The sequence below is a fragment of the Eleutherodactylus coqui genome, chromosome 1 (genome assembly GCF_035609145.1).
Source record: "Eleutherodactylus coqui strain aEleCoq1 chromosome 1, aEleCoq1.hap1, whole genome shotgun sequence".
Lineage (NCBI taxonomy): Eukaryota > Metazoa > Chordata > Amphibia > Anura > Eleutherodactylidae > Eleutherodactylus > Eleutherodactylus coqui.
In genome coordinates, this window is record NC_089837.1 from 171,578,127 (window position 1) to 171,600,026 (window position 21,900).

Sequence of the window (21,900 nt, forward strand, 5' to 3'; positions counted from 1 at the left end):
CGAGTCCAGACATTTTGTCGGGGAGACAGCATTGAACACTATCTCCTCCCACAACATCCAGACGCGGCTTAACCAGGCTGCTGCGCTGGGGTAAAAGTTAGCAGCCATGCTAATAGATAGGATAACTTAATTGTCCATGTGACGCCAGTGCCTCTTCCGAGAAATGAATTACTAAACCCAAATAAAAGAGTCCATAGCCAAAGTGTAGTTTAAACTGGAGGCACACAGTTTTTACTCAACATTTCCAACTTTGATTTTCCAAGAACACACTGCAACAGTCTTAGGTACAATACTTCTGGCACATTTTTTCCCTTTACAATCTCCGACACACTTGAGCTAGGAAAAATACTTGTTCCCCGAGATTCAGTTGCCATCAGTCTCCGTTATCTGATGGAATTCTTGGGAGAGAGTCCCTGACATGGAGGAGAAAACACAAAGAGTCCCTCACTACTTATTGAGCCCATTCCTCACTGACCTAGTGGCATTTATTGGGCAGTCACTCATGCCAGACTTGTCCTCCGACTTGCAGCAGCGGAGCTGGTCCTGTCCCTCCACTCAGAAGTTAATCAGCGGAGTGCGTAACATTCACGTCCGACTCTTTCTCCAGAAACTAATTCTGACTTCAGGTCTCCTGAGGGGTTTTATCCTATGGCTAAATGAGATGGGCCCAGGCTTAGGACAGGCGGAAGCGTCAGAGCCTCAGCCTCCCTTACATGCATCCTCATTCACTGACTACATTCTTCTCTCTTACCTCACCCTACCTCTACACCAACTAACTCTGCCCCCAAACTATCTATCCACTAATCATGCCACACATAACAGTTTAGGGAGACAGGCACACAGACACCACCAAGTTTGGTGACAAAAACACGAGACAATGACCTCAGGACTACCTACAGAGGTTACCACATACATGACAAAAAGACCAACAACAATGTAGACACACACAGAGAATCCACACGGAGTAGCCACACATGTACTAGAGGGACCCTAACTCTAGGCGACTACACCCATTCAGCTGATCGGTCGGGGTCCTGAACGACGAACCCCAGCCAATCAAGCATTTCCCGCGATTTTTCCGCGCGTTTTCGCGGCTTTTCCATTAATTTCCATTGACTTTCATGGGTGCATTAGGAGAAAAATAAGGACACATATGCAACTGACAGTTCCTATGTTAAAAACGCAAACGCAACGCAAAAAAAAACGCCAGTGGACAGGAACACGTTATCTCTATGCCTGTGCAGGAAAAACGCAAAACGCAGGTAAAAAAACGCCAGTGGGTGCTCGCCCTAAGGGTGACTACCCACTACAGTTTTTTTTTCACTGCGAAATTCGCAGCGTTTTTTTTCTGCAGGGGTCTATGGGACTTGTAATGTTAAAATCGCGATCGCGCAAAATCGCAATTTACCACTTAGGTTCCGCTTTTTTACCAATTAGGTGGTTTTACTGCCTATTTTTTTCCATTAGCTACCAAGATTATTTTTGCTGTGTATTTTTTTAAACACCGCTTCTCCCTTCTCCTCCGGGTTCTCAATAACTAACAGCTGAGAACCTGACCTGCTCCTGCTTGAATACAGGAGCAGAGGCTTTAATCCCACTCCATATTTTTGCTGTCTGCGGGGATTAAAGCCCAGGACCAAGTGCCATAAATGTACAGCACTTGGTCTTTAAGAGGTTAACAAGCGTACAAATTAACATCATATGCCAATGACAGATTCCTTACTATGGAGCATATAGGCTGTGCTGTGTCATGCTGACAGTACATGTTTTATGACCACACCACACAATTCATGTTTGTAGTCATCATTGTGGCTTCTCAATCAATATGTTAAGCTGCTGTCACGCCTGCTTTACGTCTCAGTTCAGGGCTTCCATCTCTCTGTTCTGTTTTTGGAAGAGAGAAACTGAAATAAAACAGAAAAAAACAGATCAATTTTTTCCCCATTGATTTTAAGGGGATTTAAAAAAAAAACAAAACACAGAAAGGCTTCAATTTGCTTCCATTCCATTAAGTTTCTGCATCAGAATAGCGCAGTCTACAGCCTTATATAATTGGGACAGTTGGCATTATGTATGGAAAAGTGGATGAAATCTACAGTAGTACATGTTTCGGCATGTCATATAAGCTTTCACACAGCAGTGAATCACACAGTACCTATAATTTATGGCAGGGGTGTTCAACCTTTTGGCATCTCTTGTTTACATTGGAAGAAGTTGTCTGTATCCTGCACAATAAGGCCTCATGCCCACGGCCAGGTCAGATTCCAACTGCGGGATTCTCACAGCAGGATGGGATCCGTGCCTCGGCATTGACTTACTGCTTACCTGTCTGGCGTCTTCTGTCTCCGCTCTGTGATGTGTCGGCTGGTGTACAGCCACGCATGCGCAGAGCAGAACCAGCGTGTCAGCGGTGACGTTTCTGTGCGAGCCTCTGCGAGGCTCGCATAGAAATAGAACATGCCGTGATTTTAATACCTCGTGAGTTTTCACGCCGTCAAATCGCGGCTGTCAGCATAGGATTGCTAATTCAATCCTATGGCAGCGTGCGAAATCTCGCTGCAGAATTTCCATCCGTGGGCATTGGGCCTAAGTACATAAACAGTAACAAAAGCTGATAAGAAAAAAAAAGCCCGTGCGTAATTTTCATAAGCAAAAAGAGTCATACACCCATAGAATGGTAGAGTTGAAAGGGTAAAAGGGACCTCCAGAGTAAACAGGTCCAACCCCCTGCTCAATGCAGGATTTACTAAATCATCCCAGACAGATGTCTGTCCAGCCTCTGTTTGAAGATGATTGAAGGGGAACTCACCACCTCCCATGGCAACCTGTTTCACTCATGGATCACCCTCACTTTCAGAAAGTGTCTTCTAATATCTAATTTGTGTCTCCTCCCTTTCAGTTTCATCCCATTGCTTCTAGTCTTTCCTTGTGCAAATGTGAATAGGGCTGATCCCTCTGCACCATGGACATACCTTCAAATATTTGTAGACAGCTATTAAGTCTCTTCTCAGCCTTCTTTTTCGCAAGCTAAACATTCCTAGATCCTTTAACCGTTCCTCATAGGACATGATTTACAGACTGCTTACCATCCTAGTGGCTCTTTTCTGAACTTGCTCCAGTTTGTCTATGTCTTTTATAACATAAGGTGTCCAGAACTGGACACAGTATTCCAGATGAGATCTGACTGAGGAAGAGTAGAGGGGGATAATTAGACTCTGTGCTTCCCTTAATACATCCCAGAATTGTGTTTCCCTTTTTTGCCGCAGCACCACATTGTTGACTCAACGAAAAAAAGGTTTGGTGTGGTGTTAGCCAGTGGAGCAAAGTGTGATTGTTCTCAGTGAGAGAAACCAAGTAATCTTGTAGATATGATACCTTTTAATGGCTGACAAAAATACATGATGTTACAGCAAGCTTTCGGATCGTCTATCGATCCTTCCTTATGCTGAAATGGAACTGGGAAGAAATTAGCCTGAGGAAGGATCAATAGACAATCCCAAAGCTTGCTGTAACATCCTGTAAACATTTATAAAAATGTTGAACAACACTGGGTCCAGGACAGAGCTGTGTGGTACTTGATACATTCTTTTAATTGGATGTGCAGCCATTTATGACCACTCTTTGAGTACGATCACTCAGCCAGTTGTGAATCCACCTAACCATTGCCTTGTCAATTCCATATTTGGTCATTTTTTCAATAATGATGGCATGAAACACTTTGTCAAGTGCTTTACTAAAGTCAAGATATACTATATCAAGTGCATTTTCCTGATCAACCCAGTCGGTGAATCTGTCATAGAAGGAAATTAGATTCATCTGGCATGACTTGTTTGTTACAAACCCATGCTGCCTCTGGTAAATTACTCAATTTTCATCCAAGTACATAATGGTTATCTTTCCCAGTATAGAAGTCAGGCTTACAGGCCTGTAGTTTCCTGAATCCACCTTCTTCCCTTTTTTTGAAAATAGGGACATTTGCCTTTTTCTAATCTTCTGGGACTTCTCCCGTTTTCCAGGAATTTTCAAAGATTATGGCAATTGGTTCAGCAATTATTTCTGCTGCTTCTTTCAGTATCCCAGGATGTAATTCATCTGGACCTGGAAACTTGAATTAATTTGTTAGCCAAGTGTTCCCTCATAATCTCTCTGTTTATAGATAGCCCGCATTCTTTTATTCCCCCAATAGTACAGGGAAGATCAGTTGATGTTACGTCTACTTTCTGAGAGAAAACAGATGCAAAATAGGAATTTAAAAAGTTTGGCCTTCTCAGCATCATTTTTAACTAATTTACCATTTTCAGCCTGTAAAAATCCTATAGTATATTTGACTTTACTTTTGCTTTTGACATACCCCAAAATCCTTTTTTGGATGCCATACTCGCTCTTAGGCTCCTCTTAGAGATGCACAGAGAATTTAACAAACCACTCTTCATCGCCTATGTTGATCTAAAGGTGGCGTTCGACTCGGTTGACAGAGAAGCCCTCTGGAAGGCCATGCGTGGCATTGGCGTCCCCCCATTCCTTCTAAACCTCCTAAAAGACATGCATCAGGGCACATTCGCCAAAGTCCATGTCAATAATTCAACCTCTGCTAGTTTTGAGACCTCATCTGGTGTTGCGTCTTGGCTCCCGCACTCTTTTGCAGAGCCGTGGACTGGATTCTTCAGCATATTATCCAATGTAATGGGGTCATTCTTCTGGAGTACCACTTCACTGACCTGGACTATGCCGACGATGTTGCACTCTTGGATGTCGCATCTAATAATCTGAGACACTCATTGGAACAGTTGGATTTTGAGGCGTCCTGTCTTGGACTTCACATCTCCTGGTAAAAAAACAAGCTGCAGAATCTAGGAGCCGGCGCAATTCCTCCGGACCTAGATGTAAACAGCCAGAGAGTTGACGCTGTGAGTTCGTGTACCTCGGAGGTGTTTAGCACATAGATGGGAGAGCACTTCCTTTCTACTTAGACACAGATAGATAGATATATAGACAGATAGATACATAGACAGACAGAGATACATAGACAATTAGATACATAGACAGTCAGATAGACATAAATAGATAGATAGGTAGTGATCTGGATTATGATTTCTCCAGCAGGCTTTGGGGTATTTTGTCGCTTTCCGAATTGAGTATCGTGTGCACACATCGTCGACCAGAATCAGACACAAATGCTTGTCTAAAACCGGGAGAGTCTCTACACTGTGTAGAGGCTCAGGCTTTTTATTATAACACATGACAACCGCCCTTCAATGGGCGTGCAACAGATTACATCAGTAACATATAAGATTCTCATTTGTTGGATCATATAGAATCCCCCACCTCTCTGCCCACCCCCTCTCAAGTCCAGTATAATGTGGACTTTTGTCCTAGCTGAAGTCATCTCCGTGTAGTGATGAATCATTGTTTACCTAGCTTCAGGATGAGAGTGGAAGGGGGCCTAGGTAAACACTCAGTATTGAACACAGGATATACACGACACTATGGCCCTTTAACTCTTAGAAACTGGTTGAGCAACTTCTATGTACTTAGAGCAAATACATCACCCATCCATTGGCTAGCAAATACCATGATTAGATTGTGTGTGTGTCCTTTAAACTCTTGAGCTAAAAGTCATTACAACAACAAAATACATTTGGGTTATATTAATCGATAGACATTTTATAAATAATCATCATGTCTATCACAATCCCCCCTTAAAATGTCTATCCTCTAATTCTCTATCTAATTTTCACAGTTTTCTGCGCATGAGCCTATAACTGGAGCGCGTTGAAGGTTCGTTTTAGGGTCTTCAAGGGGGTGTAGGACTTGTCCACTCCTTCTGGGGATGCATCCAGCAAACTCATGGTGGGGGCGGCTTTTCCAGCATCAGTTTCACAGGTCTCTCTGACACAGGGAATAACACAGCAGACTAGAACAGAAAAGGTAACCATCAGTTCACATACAACAGCAACGCCCGTCTGTGCCAGGATCCTTTACCACCCGCTCATCCATGGCGAGTGCTGGTCCCAAAAGTTAGCTCTTTTTAGTTAGTGCGGTCAGCTTCTTAATGACAACTGCGTCTTTACCCGCGGGTCACGTGTCGTCTAGGATGTAGGTATGACAAGTCTCCCCTATCATCTTTCAGACACTCCCCTTTTTAGCTAAAGTCGTCTCTAAGGCCATTCTATTTTTTAAAAAAGTCATAGTCGAGGTAGGTCCTATTGGTCGACTAGTCCCTATAAGGCGTCTCTAGTATAATTTATAGACCGCTGCTAATTATAATAAACATAATTAATCCAGTCAACATTTATTTACCCTAATGATCAGGAAAATTGACTCGAATCTAGTTTTAACTTGGTCTCTAATTTTTAAAACTTGTCAGGTACCCCCCTTGGCTATCCTATGACGTCAATGTACACGTGTAGATCAAAACTACCACCAGGGGTCTCTCTTCTCGCTCTAGCATAATGTTACAATACTAGTAGCGTGAACAGGTACGCACGGCGTGGGACTCCCTAATCTTCACCCACACCAAAGTCCCTCCTGGAGATAGTCCTAATGGTGAACACGTCCAAGTCGCCTCACCCTTGCGTCAGGGTTTTCCCACTGCCCGTAAGTCCCTACTCCTAGGAGGGGGGGGGATCCCTACCTTACCTCAGAGGGAGGCCATGGATTCCCTGGGCTCATTTCCGGGCATCCATACCCTCTATCTGTACAAGTTAACACCCCACAGGGTGTGCCCTTGCCGGAACCTAAGGTCTTCTGCACTATCCCTAGGCAAATGGGAATTCCACTGACAATCCATCTTAGGAGATCGGGGCAGGCACAGTACTAGTACATTTCTCCTTTTCTTTGGTAGCGTATGTGGTTGGCATTATCGGAACTGGCTCTTCATCTTTTTCAAACAAGGGAAACGTTGGTGTCTGACAGGATGTGGAGGAGCATAAGGGCTTTACTAAGGCACACTCCCCTGTCCAATTACCCTCCAGGCGGGTCCTCTACCTCATGTCTCCACAAAGCCAGTAAACGTCTCCTAAGGACTGGACCTGATTCTGCATCTATTCCCCTCCTATCATACTGTAGGAGGAGCAATACCGCAATACCCGTTGGTGAGTTCCCCAAAAATCTCCCTCCACCCTGCCTATTTGCCTGGCAGGTGTAGTTTCCAGGGTAGTCAGTAATACTCTCTCCGGTGCAAAACACTTAAGTAGTTATAGAGTATTCCTTCTTCCATTTCTCACGGACAGTGTAATTAGCGGAAATGTTCGTGAAGAGACTAATAAACCACTCTCCAGCATCTACAGGGAGATTTAGGGGGACCATCCCCGAGTGTAGTCGGGCACTACCGCACACGCAACAGTTAGACTTGTTGCTCCTGTTAGCATTGTACCTCATCAACTCCAACCAGAGATTCTGGTCAGAGTAGCCAGTCGCTACTGTCAAGGTGTCCTCAAAGGTAGGGTTGGCTATGATCATCATGTTCGTCAAGGTCTTTATCTTACGGCGGAGGGGGTTAATTATGGGCACGGGACTAAGTGAAGGCTTCCATTCGGCTGCATCTACCATATCCCTTATTTTAAACTTCCCTAAGGGATCTGTCCTCCCGTACCGGTATGTCCCCAGACTATAAGTCTCCCCGTCCCCCGGGCTTGGATCTCCCATGGTTAATGTAAAAACCGCATTAAAACCAAGCAACATACTAAGTTCAGCCTTCCAATACCTGCTGTCCTTATTATTCTCAAGGAGGGTTATACGACTAATTAGGGATTTCCCGCTCTTATCTTTCTTATTTAAGGCACTTCGCGGTTTATAGGACTAGTCTGTTCCTGCGTTACATCCCACTAATCCCCAATAACGGCAGTCTTCTCCCCAGACGTTATCAGTGGCGCAAACATATTGTATTCCCTGGGTATATAAGTCATATAACCAGCCGGACTGGGCTAAATCTGGCCTGCGGTGGGATCTTGCGCCTAGACACGGGACCACAGTACAATAGTCGAAGGAATATGCGGCTACTTGAGCATTGGACGAGTTATACTAGAAGGTAACCATACCCTCATATTCTTCCGACTAAGGATTCCAGTTGCCACCCTCCTCTCTCACTAGCCCTAACCAGAGTAACGTCTTTGGCACAACTAAGACTGGTCTCCCGGATCTGAAGCTTTCTTACAGTATGAAGCATGGATCCATGTAAGTCTTTCGGCTAGTTTCACAGCTGTGGCAGTAGTCAGAAGCACCTGGTAGGGGCCATCAAATCGGGGCTCAAGAGGGTGCTTCCTGAGGAACTTCTTGACGCACACCCAATCCCCAGGCTGCAAGATATGTGTCCCAGTGTCTGCCTCTGAGTCTGGAAGAGAACACCTGTGCATAGGCTTTGGTTAGTTCTTTAACAACGGAAATCACATACTTAGTCAACACATCAGATTGTAATTGTAACTACTGAGGATAGTAAAGACCTAGCCTTGGGGCTAGCCCAAACAATCTCGTAGGGAGATAATGTATAATCCCCCCTAGGTTCATATCTAACACTGTATAAGGCTATTGGATGACAGTCTTTCCAAAGTGGCGTCATTTTTAAGTATCTTACTTTTTAGCGTGCCACTACGTCTCTCCACCTTTCCACTACACTAAAGGTGGTACAGTATGTAAAAGGCCTGGGAAACACCCAGAGCAGACATGACATGTTACATTCACCTGTGAAGTTTATACCTCTGTCTGACTCTGAATCACTTCTGGTACCCCATATTCACAGTTTACCTCGTTCATGAGCTTCTTTGCGGTTACCTACTTGTTTGCCTTGGTAACAGGGTCGGCCTCCAACCTGCAAAGACATCAACAACAACAAGCACGTATTCATACTTCCCAACAAGTGGGAGCTGAACGTAGTCAATTTGCAATCCCTGAAATGGGTAGAGTGGTCCCGGCAAGTGTGATGTGGCAAATTTACTTCTGCCCTGACTCACCTATGGCATAGATCATGCTAAACCGGACAAATGATGCAGCAGCTACAGAGAACCCAGAAGTCGCCCAACCTCTTTCAAGCGTCGTCGTCAGTGCTGCTTTACTAGGTGGGTCTTTGCGTCCATCAGCTGGGCCATCATGGGATACAGGAACTGTGGTGGGCAAGTGCTGTTGACCGTTCACCACACGCTGTCCTGTTTCTGCTGCTCCCATATTAGTCCATTTATTCTTTTCTTCCTTGCTGGCTGGTAACTGTAAAAGTCTTTTAGCATATCAAAGTCCAAATTTTTGTCAATGTCCAAAGTTTTTTTACCACTGACTCATGCTGTCAGTATCTTTCTTCTTTCTTCCACGGCTTGAGGGCCGCTGCCTTTGCTGCGCTGTCAGCGAGGGTGTCGTCTCTCGCCTCTCCAGTGTAGGACTCGGTGCGAACTCTCAACTTTGTCAGGTAGAAGTAGGGCCTCCATGCGACTCTGTACCGCTGCACCATTCTCAATTGGTTGTCCTGCTAAGGTAAAAAAACTGTCTGGCCTTCCATATTGGGCCGTAATCATGAGCTGTGCCAAATGCATACCAGGAGTCAGTGTAAAGGGTTGCCGGTCTTACCTCTCGCCACTCTACTCGCCTCAGTGAGGGCCTTCAATTCCGCTTCTTGTACTGAGACATGCGGAGGCAGAACTCCTGCTTCTAGGACATCTTGTTGTATGACCACTGCATATCCGATGTGGAGTCATCAATCCTCACCCTGATACCATCTGCAAAAAGCTTAACATATGCATTATCAACAGAGGTTCTGGTTACTGTTTGCATATCTGCAGTTTCTTACTGTATTAGTACTAAATAATCATGTTGATGTTCTATTTCACATGGCTCAGAATCTTGTTATCTTATTCCATTTATTTTTTTTTTTTTCAAACCCAATAGCTGATCTACAACACCTAGATCATCTATGGCCCAGATCACCTATGCCTCCCCCCTTTTGAAGCGGAATACTCAATGGGAAAAGAGTCATTGCGTTCAAACTAGTAAACCAAGAGGCACAAAAACAAGCACTTTGTAGGTCAAGGTGACATTGTATGCAGCGAAGTCTGAGCAAAAATCTCCTTACAAAAAAAATGTTTGTTTTTTTTTTTTTTCCCTTTCAGGTCGCAGTTAGTATTTTTTAACACAAGGGGGCGCCACACAATTCAAATTTTACGTCACCCAGTGTAATAGTATTTCAGGGTATGGCCAGCGTTTAGCTTTTACTCTCCTGTCGGAATATAATTATAGCTTCAGTGTAGACTGACACTAGAATATACAAAAGACTTAAAGAAAAACTAAAGAATACGGATGAATTAACATCCTACTCTGGGCAATTCAGTCCCTCTTTCTTCACATTAAAAGTAAAATTACTTCATCAAATTGCATGAAAAAGTTTGCTGGGTGACTATAGGGAAATTATTCCATCTGTAGGAGCCTTCCATAACATCATCTGTCTGAGCATCCATTGGAGAAGCGGGCAGTGGAAAACAGAGCCCCTGGAAACATGAGAGAGCGTCCCCTGTCATATATTCCTGGTCTCTGCCCCCCATGCATCAACTCCATTCTTCCATGCACTATAAACCAGCTTAGTCATCTACTATGTCCCAAGCTGCATCTCCACAAAGGTTTGTTTCCCTGAACTTATCACACATCCAAAATGGCCACATCTTGGAGTGTAACAAAGTCCGGTCAAACAAGACCTTACTTCAGACAATCATGATGTTAGCACTGGATACAGTGGCATTGGGGAATATAGGCCTCCCAAGTGCAGCAAAATGGCCGCCAGAGGCAGAAATGGGCGGGGCTACAAATCTCCCAGGTGAGGCAAAATGGCTGCCGGAGGACCGGGCGGGGCCAGGGGCAGCAGCACTTCCAGGTGAGGCAAGATGGCCGCTGGAGGAGGAAGGGGCGGGGCCAGGTCCTGTCCCGGATGGGGAGGGACCAGAAGTAACATCACACACCCTGAAAGTGAGCACATGGGGGGAAGTAACTTCAGGGTGGGGGCAGGCCTCACTACATTTACTGCAGAGTCACACTATGTTGGATTGTAAACATTGCAAGCACGGCCGCCATTACAGGGAGGGGCTGTAGTCAACACAAAGACATTACATTGTTCATTAGCAATACACATACCCCCCTACATGCTTTCCCCTCTTCAATCTCTCAACTATGTTATACCTCCTCCTAGCAATCTAAAAACACCTTTCTTTCTGCTAGGCTTCCTGCTCATCTTCTGAAAACTTTCTACAGTCTATCTTACCTGTCCATACTCATTTCTGCTTATCTGTCCATGACCTAACATTTCTTTCTGCAACTTTTCCTGGTCCTTTCCCATTGTTCAGTAAACTCTGCTCCCTTCAGCAACCAGATCACAAGCTCTATGACCTTTGTCCTTGCTCACTTTGCTCAACTCTATGCTACCTGCTTATTCTAGCCTATTCAAAGTTTCTGGACACAATAGTGTTCCTCTTCTAAAATCTGCTTTCTTCAAATCCTTCCCATATAACCTCTCTTTCCCACTCAGAAAAGACAAAGGAAACAGAAAGGGTTAATTGAAAAAGCTTTCAGTTCACTCTCTTACCAGCACCCCTCCCCCAATAATCAACACTGCACATTCTTTCTATAATACCAGACAGACGGGATTACTGGAGAATACCCACAACGGCTCAAGGTATATATATATATCTCATCCACCTTTATATCAACCAACCTCTACTAGTAATCCCCAAGAGCACTCCTTGTACACGATCTAGACAGGACATTTAGCTATACACAGAGACTGACGATTATTTTCAATGACCAAAACCTCAATAATATTCTGGAGAAATCAGCCGTCACAAAGCACGACTATACTTCATACGTATATACCTTTCCACATATGAGAACATAACACGCTCAATCATAAAGTTAAGTATACGTATCATAAATCTTCCTAACCTCACACTAGTTTTACCTAGGAGCACGTGTCACTGGCGTGTTCCCTCAGACTTAAACAGCCGAGTCCGCCCTCCCGACACATTAACCCTCACAGAATTTATCTCTTGGTCTTGCATAAACAATTTTTAACCGTCTCAGACACAACAGCATACACAACGTACAAAATACCCCTAGACAGGTAAAAACGGTGGTTTTTCCGAGTGGACAGACCTGTCTTTCAGTGAAGGTCCAGTCTGGATCAGGAACAGGCAGAAAAGCAGTCAGAACCCAGCTCACATCGGTAGATTTACATAAAGCAATCTTACCGTGTTCTGTAGATTTTCGGGCCCCTGAGTTCTGCGTGCCATCTGCCGATCTCTGTACGTTCCAGGCTGTGACCTCACAGATCCACTCGCCCACCCAGGGACGCCACTGATCTGGATTATGATTTCTCCAGCAGGCTTTGGGGTATTTTGTCGCTTTCCGAATTGAGTATCGTGTGCACACATCGTCGACCAGAATCAGACACAAATGCTTGTCTAAAACCGGGAGAGTCTCTACACTGTGTAGAGGCTCAGGCTTTTTATTATAACACATGACAACCGCCCTTCAATGGGCGTGCAACAGATTACATCAGTAACATATAAGATTCTCATTTGTTGGATCATATAGAATCCCCCACCTCTCTGCCCACCCCCTCTCAAGTCCAGTATAATGTGGACTTTTGTCCTAGCTGAAGTCATCTCCGTGTAGTGATGAATCATTGTTTACCTAGCTTCAGGATGAGAGTGGAAGGGGGCCTAGGTAAACACTCAGTATTGAACACAGGATATACACGACACTATGGCCCTTTAACTCTTAGAAACTGGTTGAGCAACTTCTATGTACTTAGAGCAAATACATCACCCATCCATTGGCTAGCAAATACCATGATTAGATTGTGTGTGTGTCCTTTAAACTCTTGAGCTAAAAGTCATTACAACAACAAAATACATTTGGGTTATATTAATCGATAGACATTTTATAAATAATCATCATGTCTATCACAGTAGATAGATAGACATAGATACAGATAGATAGATAGTCACATGTACAGTCAGACACTTACACACATACAGTCAGTCACACATACACTCACATGTACAGTCTCACATTTACATAGTCACACACATAAGAAGTGGCACGGAGCTCCACCTATCACTAGCAGTCAGTATACAAGACTTTACACCTCCTCAGAGAGGATGTAAGGAGTCTCTGCAGGACCTTGATCACATGACTGTGATGTCATGGAAGGTCCTGGCTGCGCCCTGTGTGGACGGGTGAGGTAGGGATGGGCTGAAGAGCCACAGATGTTGTCAGAGGAGGTGAACCCAGCTCTGTCTGTCCATCTGCAGCCACAGCTTGTAGATAAGTGCAGCTCATCCAGACAGGGGTGTAGCAAGGTCAGCCCATGCGGAAATTTTTTTTGTCACCCCCTTTTCTCAGTAATGGCCCCCTGGGTGGGCTGCACCTGTCGCACCACCCTTCCTACACGATTGATTCTTCACTCTTCCCAGAATGCACAGGGAATATCTATATCATCTTCCTGGAGCTCCAATCTCTGATCTCCTAATTATGCAGTGGCCTGGTCGGAGAGACTTTTAAAATCGTCGAGTAGATTCCAAGTGTGTGATCACTAATACAGAAAATATACATATCCCCTTCTATCATATACATAAAGAAGGGAACTCTGAGGGGTAAATGCAACAAATCATGGGTTAGAGGTCTTCTTATTATGAGATTGCAGAAAACTAGTTTATAAGTGAAATTCATCTTTAATAGCTTAATCCCTAAATCAGGGGTGTTCAACCTGCAACCCTCAGGCTGCATGTGGCTCAGGATGTCTATGGATGCGATCCAACACAAAATCATAAACTTACTTAAAACATTATGAGATTTCTTTATAGCGTCAGATGTTACATATGATCGTAGTGGCTTGCGAGACAGGTAAGCATTCTTATTTAATTAAGTATAGCAGCATAACAATTATGGTCGGAGTGTGCACGACCAGGCCTGAAGTGGGAGGTCTATTAACCACTTGAGTGGCACGGCCGGAAATTTTCCGGGACGAGCTCCACTGCCGATACTGATATAGCATGGAAGATTTCTGGGCTATGTTTCACTATGGGAGCTACAGAGCACAATGCCACAAGATGTGGCAGTGTGCTCTGCCTGCACAGACCCACAGGACTTTGAAAAACAGAAGCAGGAAGATATTGCCGATCTGCCAGCAATCTCCCGCTTCTGAATTCAAAGTCCTGCTTTGTTTACAGGTTGCCATAGAGACCATCGGCTTGTCAGAAGCAAGCTGATAGTCTCTGTTGCAGGGAGAGCTGGGGCTTGGCTGTCAGAGGACAGCCAGGCACCAGCTCTTACAGCAGAGATCAGAGAAAACCTCTGATCTTTGCTGTGTTTACCCTTTACATGCTGCAGTGTAAGTGACTGCCGCATCGAAAGGGCTGTCAACATCGGACCTCCGGAATGTGATTAGGGGGTCCTGATGGGTCTCTGTACAAGTCCCCTAAAGGGACAAAAGTAAAAAAAAGTTAAAAAATTATTAAAAAAATAAAACTAAAAACAATTGTCTCCCTTTACTTTGTAAAAAATTAAAAATAAAATTACACATGGGGTATCCCTGCATCATAATGACCCAGAGAAGGAAGTTAGTACATTATTTAACCCCTTAAGGACACGGACCCTTTTTTTCTTTTTTCCCCATTTCTTTTTTTCCTCCCCCCGTTTAAAAAATCATAACTCCTTTACTTATCCATCGACGTCGCTGCATTACATTCCGTCATCTTTCAGTGCGTTTTGTTTTTATGGCACAAACTGCAACAAAAATGACATGATAAGATTATTCTATGGGTCAGTACGATTGCTACGATACCAAACTTGTATAGTTTTTTTTGCTGTTGTACTTGTATTTTTTTTCAAAGACATTTAATTTTTTAAAATTATTTTTTGCTACATTTTCTGCGCGCAATAACTTTTTTATTTTTCCATCGACGTACTTGAGCAAGGGCTAATTTTTTGCGGGATGTCCTGTAGTTTACATTAGTACAAATCCGGAATACATACAACTTTTTGATCGCTTTTTATTGCATTTTTTCAGGGAAACAAGGTGACTGAAGAAGTGCATTTGTGGCGTTCTTTATTTTTTTTTTTCGGACTACGTTCACCGTGCAGGGTAAAAAATGCAATAATTTGATAGATCAGACTTTTACGGACGCGTTGATGCCAAATATGTATTTTTCTTTTATGATTTCGATTTTTTTTTATTATAGATATGGCAAAAGGAAGCTGATTTAAATGCCATAGGCCCGGGCCCAGGGCAACGGCTCCAAATTGGCATTAGAACACAGTGCGGCCGGTGGCGCTGCAGCTGAACCCCAGGGGCCTGAAAACTGAAAGCATTGTCGGAAGGGAGCTGATGACGGCTCATCTGTCAGAGGTGGTACAACAGTGAACTGGAGCCTCCGTGCCCAACCGTATCCCATCTTCTATGAAAGCTGGAGCAACAGGGCACTAGAGAGTCCATGCCAGCCCGTATGACATCTTGCATCTAAGCAAAAGGTGGCCCTGCTTAGCACTAGAGCATCCATGCCCCCCGGGATCACATCTCGTATCCAAGCTAAAGGCGAAGAAACAGGCTGCTGCAGCTACCTTCCCCTTCTCCCACCCCCGTATCACATGTTATACGAAAGCTGGAGGTGTCCCAGCAGGGCACTAGGGATTCCATGCCCGCCCGTATCACATTCTGAATCTAAGCAAGAGGTGGCCCAACTTAGCACTACAGCATCCAGGCCCCACCACACCGTAGCACATCTTGTATCCAAGCTAGAGGCGGTACGGCAGGGTACCAGAGCCTCCACGCCTGTCTATATGGCATCTCGTTTCCAAGCTAGACACTGGACCAGGATGTTAAGAAAATTGTAGATCAATGTATCAGTTAATTATTCTATATTGCATTGTAGAGCATGATACTAGTATGAGTAGTGAAAGGGTTAACTATAACCCTTCTTTAGGCCTCTATGTCTTCTCAGGAAAGATGAGAGTCTACTAGACCCCCCATGTATGCATATCTATAGACAGGAAACTATAGATTACAGGGGGTAGGTCTGTAAAGCATTACATGCATTCCTTTCTCCTGAATTCATAATGGTCTCATTGTATGTAATAGATACACCCTAGAAGGTGTAACTTATGTTAATCATTTGTATTTTAGCCTATCATATATTCTATCCATTTTTGGAGGTATTTAATTTTTACTGTGATGTCATTTAGGCTATATATACTTTGTCCACCTCAGAATAAAGTAGAAATCATCTGATACAGCACAGGCTGGTGTGATGTGTTTCTCCTGGGCCCAGACTTCTGCACGGGATCTGGGATCGTCTTCTCTTTGATAAACACATAAATTCTCCTTACATTTTTGGTCCTTCGAGCCGGAATCACTCACTGCAGAGGGAGAGGACAGCCTGGCTGTGAAAAGGTGGGTCTGAAGTACTCTCCGATCATTAAAAGACCTCCGTCTTGCTTAGACGTAATTAGAGGCCAGTCGGGCATCCTGTCTGAAACAGTGACGTTTTTCCGAACTAGCCGGAGAATTTAGAAGCCTCCCAGATAACGTGTAGTAAGTATAACAATGGTTAAACTTCTCTTCTCTCTTCTTCTTCTTCTGTATACTTTAGTGTTAGTAGAATTTACAAAGTGTATTGTAAATGAGAAGTATAGACGAATGGGTTGCCAAAGGGGCAATAGCAGTAGTCTATGTGAGACCATAGCCATTGTGAGAAGGCTACAGGAAAGAATTAACTCCGTGCGACACGTAAAAAGTGGTTAGATGACGTCATGGGACACGGGTGTCCAGGAACTTTACTTCTTATCTTTCTATTACTTTCTCTTTGATATTATGTTATAGAGTAACTAAGAATATGAAGAGGGCGGCCGCCTACTAACATATTGTAATATTTGTATTGCTGTCTTATATTGAATGTGTGAGTGATTGAGATGAGTGGATCCGATACGTGGGCATTGACCTCTAGGACACATTAAGGACCAACCTTGCTGCGCAGGTTGTTTTCGGACAAGCCCCTTATTGTGTTCGATGTTCACAGGCCCTACTCGGTGAAACTGAAAGGGGGTCTTCGTGTATAAAGCGAAGCAGCGATTCTGGTAAGGGACCTTTGCGTTTTCACTATATATTTTAGTGGCCAGAGGCTTGTTTTATGTTGTTTGTCTTGTAAATCGGCGCCAAGAACATAATTACTAACAATGGGAAATACAAATTGTAAGGCATTTTCCTGTGCATGTCTCTGTTGTTGTTGTCAACAACAGGAGGTCCTTGAAGGGGATAAGAAGTACATGCACAAGTTAGATCCTGACTATGTCAAATATTGTGACAAGTGGGAAAAGAAATATGGATTTAGAAATAAATTGAAAGTTAATAGTTGTAAAGAATTATGTGATAAAATACGGACAAAATCAACTAAAGATCAGCAGAAATACGGATTATCCGCTGCTGAAGCCTGGTTAAAAGAAGCCCAAACCCGCCATACTCAGATAAAAAATAGACGCAATGCAGCAAAGACTGAAATGATGCCTCTAGTAGATAAAGAAGATGATCATTTAGTCTGCCCTGTACAAACTGTGCCACCTATCCCTGTAGCTGCATATGGGGGTTTGGATAGTGTCCAACCACCCCCATACGGGCAAAATTCCACACCTAATGCTCCTTTGTTGCCAAGTCATCATATAGATTCCTTGTTAGATGATAGTAATTTCAAGACTCCTGTAACCCAGGGCCCCCGCAGGAGTGAGAGACAAATGATTCAACGAGTAGCGCAACAGAGTAAGGATGTCTTTCCTATGATTGATGTCCCGAACCCCCGGGGTGGGCTAGATGATGGCCAGGGGGGTCAACATCCTGCTACCATGGAAGTATACAGACCATGGACAGAGAAGGATGTTGTAAAAGCCACAGAGCATATTAAGCATCCAAAAATAGACCCTCGACAGTTTGATGAACAATTTAGAGGGTTAATGAGAAGTTATAAATTGAATGGGGAAGAAATAGAGAGAGCAGCTAGAAGAATTCTAGGGCCAGATTGGAGTTCTGTAGAAGGCAATTGGAATGGGAGGGGAGGAGATGGTAGACCTCTTCCACATGATAATCAGGATTTAATAGAGAGAACAAACAATTTAATTCAAAGATGTAGGAATAGGTGGGCTAGAAGGACGAATTGGGTGGAAATAAATAGATGTACTCAGAGAGATGATGAGGATGTAGATCAGTATTATCACAGACTGAAGGAAGTATTTAACATCTATAGTGGACTAGAGGCACCAGAGGGAAATCAGGAAGAGAGGGATGATCCTAACGCTGCATATAATCAGCAGTTAAAGAATGCGTTTGTAAGTGGACTTAAGAAAGAAATAGGAGGTTATATAACAAAGCATATGGTTACCCTTAGAACAGGATCATTGCAGGATGTTTTGGAGTATGCAAAACATGCGGAAAAATTTTACAAAGAGAAGGGAAAGAAGGGTGAGAGAGTGAGAGTTTTTATACAGGGGGAAGAATGTGATGCAATGGTTCAGGAAAGTCAGAGAGGTCATTGGACAGCGAGAGGACGTGGAAGTAGAGGTAGAGGGAGAAGCAGAGGTCGGGTGCCGTTCAGGGACTCAATTGTGTGTTGGAATTGTGGGAAATCTGGTCATATTGCCCGAGGATGTCCAGAGAACGAATGTTCTCAGCGACCTTGGGGAAAAATGACTAGGAGGGGTCGATGTACAACACTTGGAGGATCTCATGGCAATCTCCACTGCCTGAGATAGATCTCCAGGTGAATGGGCGGATGATTACTTTCCTGGTGGGCTCAGGAGCGACCAGGGCATTAATACATTCCAATATGTAGCCAATGTAAAATGTATTAATAGTCATATCCTGGTAAGAGGGGTTAATGGCCGGACCCACAGGGAATCCCTCTCTGAACCAGTTATAACAGTCCTAGAGACAAATAAGCCTGTGAATGTCAGATTATGTAGTCTTGAATATGTCCAGTAAATGTGTTGAGATGAGATATTATGATAAAATTAGGTATACCTTCACCAGAGTACCTCAGGGCTGCTGTGAACCTCCAACAATTTTCTCCCAGGCTATGTCAGCACACTTAGCGCAGTTCCAGCCTCTTAGAGGTAGTCAGCTACTACTGTATGTTGGTAGCCAGCAGCAGACAGTGGAGAGAATTGTGGGGGGACACAGTCGCACTCTTGAGGTTTATTTATGAGCAAAGCCATAAAGTAAACATGTAGAAACTCCAATATTGTCAGCAAACAGTTAAATATTTGGGGTATAACCTGTCAGATGAAGGTAGGCAAGCAACTCTGGAGGTCCCAAAACTATGAGCAAATGATGTCCTCTTTGGGAATGACAATGTTACGTGTGCTGCTGGGATTTGTTGTTCTATTGTGTTTCCAGCAGCACAGCACTCACAGGGTTAATGATTGAGCTGGCTGGGTGTGGTGCTGTCTGCTAGCCAATCCCCTGGTCAGTCTATATGGCCCCTCAGGCGAGCAGTTATGAATGCTTGTCTGGTGAGGGTTGCAGTGTGATCTGGTTCATGTCCATTTGTACGTTTATATTCTGTCAGTTTTGTGTTAGTTTGCTGTGTGTCCTGCTATCTGTGTCCTGTCCTGTTGCAGCGTTCTGTGTGAACAGTGTCCGGTTCTGCTGGACTCCTGGTTAGTGTAGGGACTAGCAGTATAACCAGGAGCTGTGAAGTGGCCTGCTAGCTTTCAACATCTTGTACAACATGTCAACTAATACCTGGTATTTATATTCAGCTTCCAATCTGTTACTAGTGGTTGCATGTTGTATGCAGTGTATTCTGGGTCTGTCATGTGGCATGTGAATGCATCCTGTTCTGGTGTGTGGCTCCTAGGATCAGCTAGGGCCCAGATCCGAAGACCGCTGGGCTGCCCTTATTAGGGCAATGTCCCCGCTTAGGTAGGGCCACTGTCATCCTCCCTTGTAGCACAGGGTCAGTTGCCTGAAACCGGTGTGAGTCCCGTGTGACCCTGGTGATACCCGTGTGCGTCCCCTTTGGTCATGATCATGTGGGTTCCGTGCTTTGCCTGCCCACACGATCGTAACAGACAAACTTCTACAGCTCCTGGATCTCAAATTCTGCATCTCTGACAGCGCTTCTTACCAGACTCATCTGTGATGAACTTCTGGCTGCAGTTGACCGGATCCAGTGAGATGGGCCTCTGAGGAAGCCTTTGTCAGGTTAAAACAGACTCTGGTGGGCACATCAGTCTGGGGGGCTGCTGAACTACAACAAGCCCTTTGTGCTAACTGTTGACTCAGGAGAAGGATATATCACCTCTGTGTTAACTCAGGAACACGGTGGGAAGCAGACTAGATCCAGTGGCCGAGCGCTCCCAGCCTGTGTACAAGCGGTAGTCAGACCTTCTGCCACTATAGTGCTGTCCCCCCACACACTGAGTACCGCACGCAGTTAGTTATACTCGTATCTTAGTCCTTCTAAACATCCCCCTGCAGGACACTACTGCTCACAGCCACACCTGACAACCTTGGGATGTACTACGCTCCATCCATCTACCTTACTGCCTATTTCTTAAGACGGTCCTCCACACAACTGTCTAGGAGAGATGGCACATGAGGTGTTACTCAGACCAGATCTGCAGGAGGTATCTCTTGTAGATGCTGAATACACTCTTGTAGATGGACTGTACATCTCCGTTAAAAAAAAAAAAAAAAAGCTATCTTACCTAAATTGTTCTTCAGATGTGCAGCAGTTTTGAGCCATGGGCTGTGTCATGTCTCAACAGGGGGGATGGTAGTACTCATATGGACAGTGTTCACAGCCTAGGGGTTTACAAACTACTGTAAAAAAATTTTTTGTCTTGTATTATTTGTGCTAAACAATGCAGAAGGGAGTATAAGACCAGGAGGGGGCGCCGTCCGACACATGGGGGATGCTGGGAGAGCTCTGAGTGTAACTTCTATAGAAGGAGTGACGAGCGCCATACTGGTAGATCTGCTCCCTGACTTATTGACTGCAATCCCTGCTAGCCATCATAAACCGCTCCTGCAGTCATACTGTTTCTGCCGTCACACGGCTAAATGTCTGACCATTGTCTGTGTGTATAGCATCCCTCACTCTTCACTTACCTTCTGTATCACCCCATTACCTGTAGTATGTAAGCTCGTTGGAGCCGGACCCGCACCCCTATTGTCTCCATCAGCTGATTACTATGTAACCGTGGTTCTGTAATGTTTGTCCTTTTGTCTTTCTGTATCCCCCTGTCTATGTAAGCGCTGCGGGATATGTTGGCGCTATACACAAAGATTATTATAGATGTGTGTCAGATGAGGGACTTGTTGGCATTGCACACAAAGGGGTAAGGTGTGGCTAGATGCTTGCCTGGCTTGATAGTACTCCTAGTCAGGCCACGTCCCTGGCGGCCATCTTAGTGCTAGTCATGGCCTGCGGCCATTTTAGTACCTGCTGTAATACCTTCGGCCGCCGCCCAGACGCCATCTTGGCTCCTTACATCCCATAGCTGTACCTTCTACCTGGCATCCCAATGCTTGCACTTGTAGTACACAACACCAGTGATTAGTGCCTTCTCTGAATTGCATAGGAATAGTCAGAAGCCTCCATCACTGTCCTCTGTGTGTTGATGATATGTTGTCTATCTTATTAAGTGTGTGCTATAAGATGGGGTCAGTATGATACTGTGGGATATTAAGTCATAGCAGAGGAATATGTAAGGTCTCCTTCAGATAAGTGTCAGAGGGGACAGGTTGCTATGGGTGACGGTAGTGAGGCGACAGGTTGCTATGGGTGACAGTGTTGCTGACAAGGACCAGGGATAGTAGGCAGCAGGACAGAAGGGATGATTACATGATGCAGATAGTCCTGGGATCAGACAGTGAAGGAATGA

The 21,900-nt window shown here is 44.5% G+C and overlaps 1 long non-coding RNA gene across 1 annotated transcript in view; it reads right to left on the reverse strand.

Annotated features, from left to right (window-relative positions):
- Positions 1 to 280: 280 nt before the first annotated feature.
- LOC136611098 (uncharacterized) overlaps positions 281 to 21,900 on the reverse strand; it is an 82,613-nt gene continuing 60,993 nt past the window's right edge. Inside the window, exon 3 of the long non-coding RNA XR_010790219.1 lies at positions 281 to 1,904. This is a non-coding gene — a long non-coding RNA (uncharacterized lncRNA). The remainder of the gene's footprint in view (positions 1,905 to 21,900) is intronic.